The 16001-nt window shown below is 42.1% G+C and overlaps 1 protein-coding gene across 1 annotated transcript in view; it reads left to right on the top strand.

Moving 5' to 3' along the window:
- Nucleotides 1–16001, top strand: part of HS2ST1 (heparan sulfate 2-O-sulfotransferase 1) — a 105400-nt gene that overhangs the window by 69419 nt on the left and 19980 nt on the right. The gene's annotated exons all lie outside the window — the stretch shown is intronic.

Below are 16001 nucleotides of genomic sequence, written 5' to 3'. Positions count from 1 at the left end.
GGCGGCTGGAGCCCCGAACCGTCGTTCCGCTCCAATTAGCTTCGCCTAGTAAGGCTATATGAAGCGCAAGTCTCAATAATCAAAAGGAAAGCCTCAAACTTAAAAATAAACGAAATCAAATAGTAAATTGGTAAAATATGAAAAGAGAACAGACACCCTAATGCACTTGCAAATGGCTGAGTGAAAAGACTGAGGAAGGAGCAGGAAGGAGGGTGTATCCAGCTCCAGAGGGATATGATTGACATCCAGCCATGCAAATAGGAGTGAGCAATACCCATGTTGAGGAGTGTCTGAGCAGCGAGGAGGAAAACTTAAGGTGACAAACTAATCAGGCATATGCTAAACAAACCCTTCTTAGATTGGATTCTCAGGCTGCCAGTTCACATAGACCTGTGCTAGCTGTTCTGCGTGCTGTCTAGGATCATTTCAGCTTCTTAGTGGGGTGATGTAGTATGGCCTGACCAAATATTATTAGCAACCCCACTTTGTCTTTACACTTCAGTTCAGTGGATGAAACATGTCCTGCTTACAAATTCCTTGGGTTATTCCCTAACTTCTCCAGATAGCGAAAAGAAAGACTTCCATTAAAATCAGCCTGAGTAAGAAATATTGCTGCTAGAAACTAATGGTCTAATTCGCTTAAAACGGCTTCCTGAGTTTGTGATCATCTTAAATAAGACCACCTTCAATTCCTAGAAATGACTGGGATATAAATCTAATCCCGCCTTCCAACATTTAAATATAAAATTTAGAAGTGGTACATAACATAGTTAACCATATAACTCTGTTGTATGCAAAGTGCTGGGAATTTACTATTTGAGGGAAAATACAATGCTGGGTTTGAGTCCCATGTTGCAAAAGGCTGTTCTTGGTTAAATTCTGCTAAATTAGACATATATAACCCACTTTGTAAGAGGGCTGCTTTCTATCCTGCATGGATGTTGATATTCTTCATGGTAGAAATGAATTTATAGGGGTTGGGGAAGAAGACACGATTTGGGACTATTGAATTTAAATTTCGGCTCTTGAATACATCTGTTGTTGAAATCAATATTATTCAATTTATACTGATAGTACTAAAGGTGTTGCATTTAGGAAAGCAAGAGCAGCTTTTTAAGTTGTTTTATATTATTATTTTTTTTGGATTGTCTTTCAAATATGTCAGCTAAATTAACGGCAGTATTGTTGATGTTAGAATAGATGTCCAAACTGAAAGAGCTGTAATATTATCTGATTCTTTGACAAGGTCGGTGGCCCTCCATAATGGAAGAGTGAGATGTAAGAAACTTTTGGTAAATCAATTTGATTTCTGAATACAGAATCACAGATAGTGGATTTTTCGACTTTATGAGGATATTTTAGGGAATGAAAAAGTAGATCATGCAGCCGAGGAGAGCTTGTATAAAGCTGTTGTAGCTATTCCTTTGTATTTATCTTCTTTGGAGATCAAATGCAGGCTTAGTTGAGAGATTAGGGATGAATTTGGAGATAGTGTGAGTTGCGGCTTATTGGGAGGAGAATTTATTTTCTTTATCCTGATTTCACATTTGTAGGGTTTTTACTATCTGGGCCATAGGAAACAGATGAATCATTCTGGAGTCTTGTTAGAATATTGTACATTAAGGAGAAATCTCTTGAAAATGGATAGAGATACTATGGGATAGTGTGAGGCTTGTAGAACAGAAATGTCCTTTGGAATTGTTTGTCCTACAATGATAGAGACTTGTTGCTTCAGTGACTCCCTAACTTGGGTGTTTGAGTTCTTTCTGCAAGAACAACGGTTCATAATGCTGTAGAACAATTCAAAAGGTCTCGTGGATGATTTGTGGGACTAGAAATTGTGATTTTATTGTGGGTAATTGAATTGAAATCATATTTCAGGAGGTGGCAATAATAGGGTTTATATGTGCTTGCAGTATAATAAGGCTTTAAGGAGAAGGTAGGAATTGTTTTAATCTACTGGTTTTACTATTGCTTGTTCATGGGAAATGGGGAGAGCAGAGAATAGAGCATGGCCTGCCAGTAAACATTATATTAACGGAATAGCTGCAGGTATTAATACATTGAGGGAACTATAACTTGGCTATAAGGGAAAGAAGGGAGGACATTGGCTGAGCTCCCATCCTTTCAAATTGTAGTCTACCAAAAGATGTCAAGGTGACAGTAAAGGTGATCCTCCAATTAAAGATCTTGGTTTATAATGCCTGGTCACTTGCTAATAAAAACATTTATTATATAAGATATAATCCTACATAGAAATATTGGTTGTGACATGTCTTACAGAGATTTAGCTGAGCGAAGAGTATCAGAATTGTGACAGACTCACAGTGAACACAGTCAGATTCCCTTTGACTCCACTATTGGAGCAAATCACAGATAAGTAATTGGTAACTGCTTATCTCTTTATATAGATTCTTTTTATCTAATGAATATTGAAGAGTGGAGAGATGAAAACTCTTTCTGTTTGCTTGATCCTTACTTCTCTTGCCTGACTAAACCAGGTGAAACAGAACTGATGTCATTATTATGTAGTCATTGCCATACGGAAGATTCAAATCAGAATAATTTTTCCGATAAGACTATAAAAAGCATATTGCATTGGATGGATAATAAAATCATAGGAGCCTAGCAATTTGGGAGTGGATTGGACTGTGTCGAGACAATTGATATTAACAAGAGAGAATGGGCTAGGTACCAGTGGTATTGTCATCAGAAACTAGACAACCTGTGACCCATTGGGTCTTCAGTTTAGAGATATTTCCTTACCTATCACCATGTACTTTCTCTACCCACATAGCACTTTCTCTGCAACCTCCCAAACCTGTTATGTGATGTTCCTGGCCTGCAAAACATACGGTATCTCACACAAACCCATGAAATCACCCCAGCCCACACTATGACACTCCTGAACACCCCCTCACTCACTCCTTCATGTGGCAGGAGCCATTTACCTGCCTGCTGGCCTGGGACTTCCAACTTTCTGCCAACTTCCCTCTTGATATTCCTTGTGGGTAGTTGGCAGGGAGTGTTGGAAATTATGACCTTTTTTGTGACTGTGGATGAGCCTAGCAGCACTAAAGCAGCCATAACTTTGCCACGTTTCAGTCCCATAGGAATTCAGTAATGGGTTCCAGATTTTGGATGCATTCTGTAAATTAGCCCATCTGAGGTACCTTACTTTAAAAATGGTTGCTTCGTGATGCACTATTTTGCCCTATTGATGGTTACCAATAAACAGGAGAGTTTTAATAGTATATAGATTTCTGAGTTTAGAATTTATTGAGAAACTGATGTTCCTGCTATAAACCTGCCCAGTTACTGGAATTCAACAGGTGAGGCTCTTTTCAGTGTGGTCCCGTTAAACTTTATTGCTGTGAAGGAGAGCGAGGTATTGCTCCCAGACCGTGAAGTGTTCTTCCTAGAACAGCTTAGCTTCCACTTGGCCAGCATTTTGAAAAATCATGAAACTACCTTTTTCATCATACTTTTAAGCTAAATTTTGATACGTTGATAGTTAATATTAACAAATCAACACATCTTTTCGAACTCCACCTGAAGTCACATTTTTGTGAGATGGCGGATGTGTTAATTTGATAAATACATATTACTCTTAAACATATTTATTTAAAGGATTTAATTTGAATATTGTACATAGTTTTAAGTGCTTTTATAAATCGAAAGACCATGTATAAATGCAATAAACAAATACACATTAGTTTAATTCACTTTAATGCTATTTAATATTAGTCATTTTTGTATTTACCTAGTAGGGTGTCATTGAACTAGCATTAAGCTTTTACTGCTTTCAGAAATCTCATTTTCACCCTTGTGCATAAATTAAATCCAATAACTGGATTTGATTTACACAGTCCAGTTACCACTGTTGCATATGTGTTCAAAATTAATAATGATTTAATTACAAGGTGGGAGCTCCTTGTGCTAGCTGCCAAAATTGTGCTTGTGCAGTCTCTCACAGAGGGTAGGGTAATAATTAAGCTAAGATTTGCAGTGGTATGCCAAAGCTTTACTTAGGAAAGTGGCCCAAGGCCAGAGAAAACTAGCAGGGCTGAAAAAGAGAAATAAATAAAGTTAGAATTTTAAAAACTGATATAAATTAAAGGTGTGGGTTTTTTTCTTTCATTCTTTTAGCTGAGGAAGTTGCCAAAATTCAGCTGGTATAATAAAAGCAACTATTTCTGCCTCTTCGTCCTCTAAACACATCTTGTTTTGAGGAGCATTATATCAACCTAGGAGAGACAGTTTGGTCTAATGGTTAACATGCTGACCCAGAAGCAGGGAAATCTGTCTTGGGAAGGGACGCCAGCTAGATCTTTTTGGGCAGTGAGTCTCTCAGTCCTTGGAAGGCAAGGCAGTGGCAAGTCACCCCTGAACTGGAACCACTTGTCATCAGCATTTTGTTTGTGTGTGTTTTGCTTTGTCTGTGGACCTTAGCAACTGCTTGCTTAGATCACTTCTGCCATCTGAACAGTAACACTGTTATCTGGCTTTCACACTTCAATGTCTCCAGCTGGCTGCATGTTATCCAACTGTGTTCTTGTTATCCACCCAATAGACTGATTATAGACTGGTACCTAGTCTGATGATGACTTAATCTGATTCAAATCCTTCTTCACCTTGGCAGAATATGTAAGCGTCAGAAGCCCTCCCACACTCTTTTTCAGGCTTGCTACCATATCTGTGGTGTATAATTAATGGCATCATAGTAGGGGATCAGAGCCCCAGAGCAGTAGATTTGGACTGAAAATTCATGGAACATTTGATTCATGAAGTGTTGCTTAGAGCGAATCATTATACAGTAATACATGACAGATTTTTTAAAAATGTTTTTCCTTACATTTTGAAAGGCATTTTATGTCATGGTCAAGATACTTGAAAAATAAAGCACAACTGAAAGTATAAAATAGATTAATTGTATTGTTTTTGTGAGATTTGGCTTTAGATAAATAAAGATAAAGTTCATCCAATTGTCTAAAAGATTTACAGTATATTTAATAAATCAGGGATTTTTTTTTTTAATCTGAATCCTTTTGGAGTAATCAAAATACTTCTCAAGTAGTTTGCTGCCAGCTTTTCAGGAAATTGCTGGATTTTGTAGCAAATAAAGGAAAAGTCATGTCTTTTCCTTTCTAAGCAATATTAGGGTCAAGTATTTTCTTGCAGGAAAAAATGATAGAAACACAAAGGTGTTGAGTCTCTGTGCCTAATTTGTAATAAACCTATGTTGTTCCCTTGGGGCTTAAGTAGAAATCTGTGGTATTCAAGAACAGATACAAAATACAGTAGAACCTCTGGTCACGAACGTTTCTGACCACGACCAAATCGGGTTCCAACCAGAAAATTCACAATTCCCCCCCCCCTTCTGTGCCATTTTTTTTTTGTAAGCACCAAATTTCCAAAATTAGGTTCGGGTCATGACCAAATCGGGTTGCGACCAGAGTTATGGAACAAATTATGGTCGTGACCAGGGGTTCTACTGTAGAGAGAGGATGCTGAGTTGGTGGCATAGAAAAAATGAAGCAAGCTCTGATCACAAGTTGGATTTTTTTGATCTTGTAATGAAATAGAACTATGCTAAATTTGATCAGACTAGATTCTGGTCTCTACCACAAGGCAATTTTCTTGACAGTTTAGGAACAGGAAAAAATGGAAAATGCAAGAATCATGGAAAAAATATTTTGGAAGTCAAAGTAGCTATTCATTCTAATCCAGGTGATTTTATATTCCATCTTGCAATTTGGCAGTTCGAATCTCACCAGACTCAAGGTTGACTCATCCTTCCATCCTTCCGAGGTTGGTAAAATGAGGACCCAGATTGTTGGAGGCAATATGCTGACTCTGTAAACTGCTTAGAGAGGGCTGTAAAGGACTATGTAAGTCTAAGTGCTGTTGCTATTTTATCTGAGCTGTAAAATCCTGAAAAGAAACATGTTGGTGAGAGTCCAGGAAGGAAGAACAGTTATCTATGTCTAAGTTATAAGAATAGTTTAAAAATCATCAAACCAGTGGCATCTTCTGTCTTTTCTTGGGAATACTAAGATTCCTGAGACATAGAGTTTTAATTATCGTGTTTGAATTGGTATGAAAACAACTTAATCTGTTAATCTGAATTTTCCATATTGAGATATTGATAAATTCTGTAATGAAGAGTAGCTGCTAGCATGTGCTTAAAATATAAAGGCCATACCTTAAGGAAATAGGCAACAATCTATACAGGTGATTTTAATTAGGATGTGTTAATTTCAACTTGACTGATTTATCAGTTTTCTCTTTTTTTACCACGAGTAAGAATGGTTTTAAAAATTTATGTTGGGCTGCAGACTGACTATAGTCATGTAAAAAAGTAAATACATCCCCTGTAAAAATTTTTCCTTGGTAATATATATGGACACATCAGTAGCTTATCTCCATTCAAGTGCTTTAAGAATAGAAGAGTAGTTTAATTGAACAACAAACTATGAAAAACCGACTTTGCAACTGTCTATTCAACAAAAAGTTAACAGATGTGTGATTTTGTTCTGTGCAAAGTAAATATACTCTTGGCTGTAATACCTGGTATTGCCCTCTTTGTCAGAAACAACCCTTAGACATTTTTGTAAGTGTCTACCAGTTTCTAACATTGGCTGAGAGAATTTATTCCATATCACATTTTTTCAGCTGTGTGATATTTGAGGGTTTTCTTGTATGCTCAGCCCAATTCAGATTTCCCCACAGCATCTCAGTGGGATTTAAATCCAAATTTTGACATGCCCCTTCCAGAACCCTTCATTTCCTTTTCCTCCCCCACCCCCAGTCATTCTTTGGTGGATATATTGGAATATTTAGGGTCACTGTTGTGTTGCAAGGTCCACTTTTGGTTGACCTTCAGTCTTCTGATGGATGGTCTCACATTATCCTTAAGCACCCTCTGTTACAATGAAAAATTCATAATGGATTCCGTGATGGTGAGTTGCCTGGCCCTGTTACAGAAAACAATGCTAAACCATTACATTTCTACCACCATGTTTTACAATTGGTATCAGTTTCTTCTGATGAAATGCTGTCTTTGAGTCTCAACAAATACGTCTTCTGGTATTGTGGCCAAATAATTTTGCTTTTGCCTTATCTTTCCAGGGGTTATTGTTCTAGAAATCATAGTCTTTGCCTAAGTATTCATGAGCAAACGTTATTCTTTGCCTGATATTCTGTCTGAACAGGAAATGTTTTGGAACACGTCCCATAAAGATAATTTATGTAACTCCTTTCTAATAGTAGATGATTCATTTTGACATCAGTAGTGTTGAGAGTTACATGTGGGTCATGTCCTGAAATTCTGGGCACCTTAAAGACTTCTTTCAGCATCTTGCATTCTGCTGCCTTGCTAGGACTTCCTGGCCTGGACAAGTTGGCAGTTGTTTGAAATCTATTCCATTTGTAGATAATCTTCTAGACAGTGGAATGATTGATGTCTTGTTGTTTGACAATCTTTTAAAATTCCTTCCCAGACTCATAGGTATCTGTTTGTGAAGGCTTCAGAGAGCTCTTTTGATCTAGGCATGGTGTGATATCACACACTTCAACAATAAAGAGCAGATCAAGCTAAATGTTTGAGGTTTAAAGACAGTTTCTCAGATCTTTTCTAACAATGTTCTAATCATCTGGTGCACCTGATTCTAATTTTAGGTATTTGAGGTAGTGAGAAATGTAGAATATCCTTTTTCGATGTGTGAAATTTGCATTAGTGTTTATTTAAATTACACAATGAACTATAAAATGTAAATGGCATATGATATTTATATTATACAGTACTGTATTCCCTTTGGTTGAAATGAAGATCAGATATTCTCCAACGAGAGGGAAAAACGTCAGTCATACTGGGGATACGTCCCGTCCAGCCAATGACCGAGACCTTTGAAAGCCAAGGCACCGCCCCTCTGAGGCCGCCCCAGTTCTTCGTCTCGGTCTTCGCCTGACAGGACGTGATCCTCTTCTGAAGAACACTTTTTTCCTTCAATTCTAGCGTTTTCAGCGATCTTCTATCGGCAAGTAATTCGAGCGGCAGGCTGAGCGCCTGTCAGCTGGAGGCTTCCTTTCGCTATAATTGTTGCTGCGTTTAAACGGCATTTGCCAAGCAGCTTTTCCCCGCTGTCGGAGGCTTCCCGCCACTGCTTGAGTCGCTCCTGTAGCCTGAGGGCTAGCGACTAATTTCTGCCTCCCTCTATCTCAGACGGCACAACGGGGGGCGATCTTTAGCTTTTCGGCTGGAACGGAGGTCAGCCGAGTTTTCAGCAGTCGCTTTTAGCCGGAGGGCTTGCGACCTTGCAGATTGCCTGCAGAGCGGAGCATTTGGCGGTTAAAGGAGTTCCTGGCCTCTGTTTGTTTTTGGCGCCATTCTTGTCCGCACTAATTGAATCAAGATGGCGGCCGCAAGGCAAAGTTCGGAGGGGCATTCCTCATCTTCTCGCAGGCGCCACCCCAGCGATCCCCTCGAGGGATCATCTTCCTCAATGCCCCCCCCAAGTAAGAAATCACGATCTAAAAAGAATAATAATCAATTGGCTACATCCGGGGCTTCTCGTGAGGAGCAGCGCAGGCATAAAGCAATGGAGAAGGCGTTTTTGAAGGCCCAGAATCAGGCCTTGTTTTCTGAGCCACCCTCTGCTCGCCCTCCTCCTGGATCACTCTCTCCCCGATCTGTGAGAGATTTATCACCTGACATTCTAGGAGATGCTCAAACTATTTCTCCTTCTGAGCCGCAGAGACTTTTTCAAACTATACCTGACTCTAGTCATGCTTCAGCTCTCCCAGCAGCTCCTCCTCCCCCTCCTCCTCCTTCTCTGCCTCCCACTCCTATGGCTGATTCCTTGGAAGCAATGATTTCTAGAGCTATCCGCCAGACTATTTCTGAATGCCTTAACCAGACTCCAGTTGTTCCTGCAGTTACAACCCCCTCTCAACCTGGATCAAGGGTTCAACACAGTGCCTTACTTGACAATGAACATCCTGACATTCTGGTCTCACCGGATCAGGCCTCGGTTTCAGAAGGGGAGGATTATCTAGACCAGGCCTGGTCAGATGATGAAGGATTGGGGCCTGACCAACCGGCCTTTATTGGACTTTTCAAACCACATCTCTTTCGTTCTCTGTTGTTTAAAGCTATTGCGGTCACTCGCTTGGGAGCCCCTCCCCCAACTGTTGCTCCTTCATCCTCGACAGATCCAGCCGCTGCCATGTTTGCTGAACCTACCAGTGAGCCCGAGACCATCCCGGCTCCTAAATTGTTTATTGATGTGCTCCAGCGTCAGTGGGCTTTGCCAGGGGCTGGTCCTAGCCCAAATGGTTTGGATAAACGCCTCTATAATTCGGCTCCTCCTCTGTCAGATATTCTCCAGGCTCCGGCTGTGGATCCTCCCATTGTGGCCTTAACGGATTCTCCTCATCCCACTGGTCCCCCTGAAGAATGTCTTCGACCCGAGGACAAGAGAGCAGAAAAAACCCTCCTGAAGGGGCACCAGGCGACTGCTTGGTCCATTCGTGCTTCTACATCAGCGTCCTTCTTTAACAGAGCGGCCTTGCTATGGCTTAAACAATTACAAGCCAGACTTCCTCTTTCTGACGCAAGATCACACCAGGATCTGAATAAGATCGCAGCGGCTCTCGAATATTCAGCTGATGCCACACTGAATTCTACTCGTTTTTCGGCCAGGGCTTTAGGTTCCAATGTTACTTCCCGCCGTCTCCTGTGGCTCAGGAACTGGCAGGCCGATATGCGCAGTAAATGGCAACTTGCTTCGGCCCCGTATTCTAGTGGGCCACTTTTTGGTTCTGCCTTAGAGCCCTTACTTGTTGAGACCAAGGATCGGCGCAAGATCCTTCCTCCTGCCTCTCGTCGGGCCGACTCTCGTTTTTCATCCTCAAGATATCAATCCTTTCGTGCCTTTGGCTCCTCATCCTTCCAACCTCGGTCCCAGCGATCCTTTCCTTCCAGACCTCCGCCGGAGTCCCAGGTTAGACAGGGAACTAGACCCCCTCCTCGGAGAGGGTATCGGGGAGGCAGGGGAGGTCGTTGGTCTCGTAGGGCTCGATAAACAGGTTTTTCTATCACCTATTGGAGGTCGCCTCTCCTTGTTTCAGGAGCGTTGGGTGGCCTCCATTTCTGACACTTGGGTGCTTAACACCATTTCATTCGGTTTAACCTTAGAGTTTTCTTCTTCCCCTCCTTCTCGTTTTCTTCCTTGTCCGGTTTCACGGGATCCTGTGAAATCGGGTTTAGTTTCGGAGGCTATTGATCACCTTTTACAGATTGCTGCCATTGAACGGGTCCCTGCTTCTCAGCAAGGCCATGGTTTTTACTCCCGTCTCTTTCTTGTCCAGAAGGCTTCAGGGGGATGGCGGCCCATTTTAGATTTGAAGTCTTTGAACCGGCACATTAAATACCGCCGGTTCAAAATGCAATCTCTCTCGTCTATCCTTGAGTCTATCCGGCCCTCTGACTTTCTTTCTTCTATTGATTTGCAAGAGGCCTATCTTCATGTCCCCATTTTGCCTGCTCATCGTCAATTCCTGCGTTTTGCCTTTAAAGGAGCACACTATCAATATAGGGCTTTGCCCTTTGGGCTGTCTTCGGCCCCTAGGGTATTTACCAAGATTATGGCCTCCTTGATAGGACACATTCGTTCTCACCCGGTTCGCCTCCAGTTTTATTTGGATGACATTTTGATTATGTCCTCTTCCCGTCAGACAGCCTTAGTGGACTTGTCTCTGGTTCTCACTTCTCTTCAAGAACATGGTTTTTCAATCAATTGGTCCAAGAGCCAGTTGTCTCCCTCAACTAGAATCCTTCATTTAGGGGCTTTGATCGACACAGTTTCGTCCACAGTTTGTTTATCGCCGGACCGTCAATCCAACCTGCGTGCCCTGGTTTTTAAATGTCTATCTGCGGGCACTGCAACGGTATTAGTTCTTTCCCGCCTGTTGGGCATGATGGTCTCCTCCTTCGGCATCACTCCTTGGTCTCGCCTGCACAGTAGGGAGCTTCAATGGCTCTTGTTGCCTTTTCAACGGGCTAACCTAGAGGCATCTTCCCGGCGTATTCGGATTCCAGAATTGGTGCTTCGTTCCCTACGCTGGTGGATTTCTCCGTCCTTGTCCCGAGGATCCTTTTTCAGGGAACCTCAGAGACTCCAGCTTACTACTGATGCGAGTCTATCCGGTTGGGGGGCCCACATTCTTCACCGTATGGCTCAAGGTCGGTGGTCCCCTCCGGAAGTCCTTCTCAATATCAATTTATTGGAATTGCGGGCCATTCGCCTCGCTCTGTTGCATTTCCAGGATCTCGTGGAAGGTCATCATATCTTAGTCCTTACGGATAACACGACAGCCAAGGCCCACGTTAACAAATTAGGGGGTACTAGATCACGCGCCTTAATGGACGAGGCTCTTCTTTTGGGTATGTGGGCTGAAGAGCACCTAGCGTCCATCAGAGCTGATTTCATCTCTGGCTCTGACAACACCCAGGCCGATTCCCTCAGCAGGGCGCAGGTGGACCAGGGCGAGTGGTCGATCTCCCAGGACCTTTTCCAGGACATCATTTCGAAATTTGGTTGCCCTGTCTTGGATTTATTCGCTTCTCGTTCAAATCATCTTCTACCCCGTTATTTTTCCAGGTTCCTGGACCTTCAGGCGGAAGCTACAGATGCCCTCCGCAGCCCCTGGCCTTCCGGCCTGCTATATGCTTTTCCACCTCTCCCTGTGATCCCCAGGGTTATAAGGAAATTACTGGAGGAGAGAGCCCAACTTCTTCTGGTGGCCCCTTTCTGGCCAATGAGACCATGGTTTGCGGACTTGATGAACCTCTCAGTGGTCCCTCCCTGGAAGATCCCTGCCTCCAAGGTCGTCTTGTCCCAGGGCCCGCTCTTTCACCCGGACCCGGACTGGCTTTGCTTGACCGTCTGGCGGTTGAGCGGCTCCTCCTAGCGACGGCTAAGGTTCCGTTGGACATCATTCCCACGATTCAGGCAGCTCGCCGTCCTTCTACGCTCCGAATTTATGAAGCCACGTGGAGGTCCTTTGCTTCTTGGTGTTCGACCGTTCCGGTGTTGCCCACGTCAGCCTCAATCCTCCATGTTTTGAGATTTCTTCAGGCTGGTTTTCGTAAGGGACTGCGACCCAATACCTTACGTCGTCAAGTTGCAGCCATTGCCTCAATTTTGTCTTGCGGCTCGAAGGATTCCATCTCCCATCATCCTGTTATCACTGCCTTCGCGGAGCTACTAATTTGCGACCTCCGGCAGTACATCGTTTTCCTACATGGAACCTAAATAAAGTTCTTACGGCTCTCATGTCCCCTCCTTTCGAGCCTCTCCGTTCTATTTCCTTGCGTTTTTTGTCCTTGAAAGTTATCTTTTTAGTAGCAATCACTTCCTCCCGTAGGATTTCAGAGCTGGCAGCCCTCTCCGTGCGGTCGGATTTATGTATCTTCCATACCAATAGGGTGGTGCTCCGGTTGGACCCCTCGTTTGTGCCCAAAGTAAACTCGCCCTTTCACAGAGCGCAGGAACTCGTCCTTCCGGATTTTTGTCCTCGCCCTTCTCATTGGCTAGAGAGGTCTTGGCACACGCTGGATGTCCGCCGGGCTCTGAAGATTTATATAGCACGGACTGCTGGTCATCGTAAGACAGAAGCTCTTTTTGTGGCTTTCCATCCTTCCTCACTTGGGACCCGCGTCTCAAGTACGACTTTAGGGCGCTGGATACGGGCAGTGATAGCCCTAGCCTACCGTCAATCTGATTCTCCGATTCCTCCTTCCATCACTGCGCACTCAACGCGGAGCGCCTCTACCTCAGCCGCCTGGGCAACTCAGGCTTCCCTCGAGGAAGTGTGTCGAGCAGCCACATGGACGACTATCAGTCCCTTCATAAGGCATTACAAGGTTGATTCCTTCGCCTCCTCGGATGCTGCATTCGGCAGACGGGTTCTCCAGTCGGTGCATCTCGCTTGACGGATTCCGGACCCGTACCTTCCCTCCCGGGGCGACATCGAGCTTTGGTATGTCCCCAGTATGACTGACGTTTTTCCCTCTCGTTGGAGAATGGACGTTGGTCTTACCTGATATGTCCGTTCTCGACATGAGGAAAAACGTCAGTCATCCCCACCCTGGGGTACGTTCCGGTGGTGGTCGGGGGGGGTGATATTAATTTTTTGTCGTTTCAGGAGGACACGTCCATCGAGGCCTTTGCTTCGCCTCAACGAAGAACTGGGGCGGCCTCAGAGGGGCGGTGCCTTGGCTTTCAAAGGTCTCGGTCATTGGCTGGACGGGACGTATCCCCAGTATGACTGACGTTTTTCCTCATGTCGAGAACGGACGTATCAGGTAAGACCAACGTCCATTTACATATTAAAATAGATGAAAAAGTGAAACATTTCAATGGGGTGTACTTACTTTTTCACATGAGTGTAGATACAACAGACTGTTTTACTTCTCTTTAATTCTGTTTTTTTTTTTTTTAGTACACATCTTTCTTCTCCTACCAGCTTTTAGATGCAAAATGTTAAGAGTCTGCCATCCTTCAATACCATTGAACTAAAAGCAACAAGGATCCTTCACAATTGGGTCAATGAAATAATTTGCATGTAATGCAAGCACAAACAAGGGAACAACTTCATAAAAGAAGGGAAGGAAAAAAGAAAGGGAGTAGTGAACTGAGAAAAATGACCCAGATCACTGTTTTTTAAAATGTATCTGTAAAAGGCAGCTTTTGTAAAAATATATATTTTGTAACTGCCACCTGTTTTAACGTGACTGAGCATTTCATTACACATTTTAGATTTTACTTGCTCTTTTTCTTGTTTTCAGAAAAAGATTTTTGTTGCTCAGATGATGTGGGTTTTTTTGTTTGCTTGTATGTCCCAAGGCTATATGTGTCACAGAAAACAAATATAGAAATGGAATATTTTTTATTATTCCTACTTGTGTGCTAGCTCTGAGCATGCTCTCTATTCGGGGAGGGGAACCATTTTTTTCTCCTCCTTTGAAAACCCCACTCTTCTCAAAATGGAGAATTGCAGATGTTGATGGTAAGGACAGATGATGCAAGACATTAATAGTTCCGCCCATTTTCTTGTCCTCATGTTTCTCTGTTCCCACTTAACAAACTGCTGCCAAACAAATATATAATTTTAAATTATATGATTTATCTCGATTTATTGATTGCAGAGCATTTCTTCTTGCTTTTCTTCTGGCCATCTTAGTCTCCTTGTCTTTATCTCCCCCCCCCCCCGGTATTTTTTCTACATACCTGCTCTACAATCCCAATATTCTCTCTACACTCTTGCATTGCAAAGACAGTATGTACCATGCATATCTATAGAATTGGGATTCTTATTTCTGTCTTCTTGACTAATTTAAGAAATTGCAGTGAGGATTACTATAGTCGTTCTGGAAAGAATATATTTATTAAACTTTGATGGGTTAATAGTTGACTAACTACCAGCCTGCTAGGCAGTTTACCTTCAGGGCAGCTAGGAGTGACAAGCATCCATATATACTACTACTACATTTATGTTGGAAGCACCTATCAAGGCACTTCTGGCTTGAAAGGATTAGCTGGTGACATCACAGTTGCCAGGGAATGTCTGAGGGTGCTCCTTTCATGTCCCTGTTATTTTCCCACCAAAGTGGTACCTATCTACTTGCATTTGCATGCTTTCGAATTACTACCCTGTTTGCCTGAAAATAAGATATCCCCTGATAATAAGCCAAATCGGGCTTTTGAGTTCATGCGCTAAAATAAGCTCCCCCCCGAAAATAAGCCCTCCCTGAAAATATTTAAACACAGAGCTGGAAATCAGGTAAGACTGCAAGAGGAGCCCCATCTTGTTCCACGCACCCTAAAATAATAAGACCTCGCCAAAAATAAGTCAAGCGCTTATTTTGGGGTTCAAAAAATATAAGACAGGGTCTTATTTTCAGGAAAACATGATAGGTGGGCAGGAGATGGGGCAAATTGACAGGAGCTCATTCTGTCATGCAGCTCACTCTCGGGTTTTGAACTGCGGAGCTGTCAACCTCTCAACGGTCTTTTGACTCGGTGTCCTAACTACGAGTCGCTGCGGCCCCCATCCATATATAGAAAAAGTACATTCATTTGGATGATAGTACTGGCTAAGTTTTGAGAGAAATTCATTTAGCAATTACTTGGAAAGATGCTGAAAAAAAAATAACACCAAAGTATAGTGTCCCAGTTTCTGGGATGTCCATTTCAGGTTTTCTACTTGCTTCATTAACTCTTTTCTTTTTTGTGGCTTGTGTTTTTGTACTCAAGATGGAAACTTTGCATCTTTAATGACGATATTGTCATAAAGTGCTTCCATTCTTTTCTTATCAGACGTGCAATTAATATCTAATTGGATTTTGCAAAGCCAGTCATTGTAATATCATACACGAGGGACAAGGCTTAATTAAAATAAGCAGAGGATTCATTTTATCTAAATTTCAGTTCCTTTTTTTCAATTAATTGACTGAATCCAAAATGGTCAGCGGCTAATGTTTTGTAAAATTCATATTATGTTCAGCATCTTTTCAACTGTCTGTTTTTTCAAATATCCAACACTTGTTTGCAAAGTGTTGGATATTTTATAATCATTATTTGTAGGATATATGTGAAAAAAGTCTTACTGTGTAATCTTTTTTCTTATTCTTGTTAACTCTGAATAGTAGTTTCAGTTCCAAATTATGAACTTATGTGCATAAATTAAATTCTTCCTAGTATTAACTAAGATTAAGACTAGCGATAACCCTGCAACCTTTAATGTACCTGATGGGTTTCCCTTCCTATAGTTTATTTTATTTTATTTATTTGTATGGCTAGCCACCTCAACAAGTGACTCTAGGTGGTGAACAAAATTAGAAATAAAATAAAAACAATTACAATAATACAAATATTAAAATACATAAGAATATATGATATACCATAATCACTAATATAACCAAGAAAAAAGTCACT

Source organism: Pituophis catenifer, unplaced genomic scaffold (assembly GCF_029215685.1).
Source record: "Pituophis catenifer annectens isolate HBS135680 unplaced genomic scaffold, rPitCat1.0.hap2 SCAF_3, whole genome shotgun sequence".
NCBI classification, from domain to species: domain Eukaryota; kingdom Metazoa; phylum Chordata; class Lepidosauria; order Squamata; family Colubridae; genus Pituophis; species Pituophis catenifer.
Note: the sequence above shows the minus strand (reverse complement) of the source record. Positions and strands in the feature narration are given on the sequence as shown.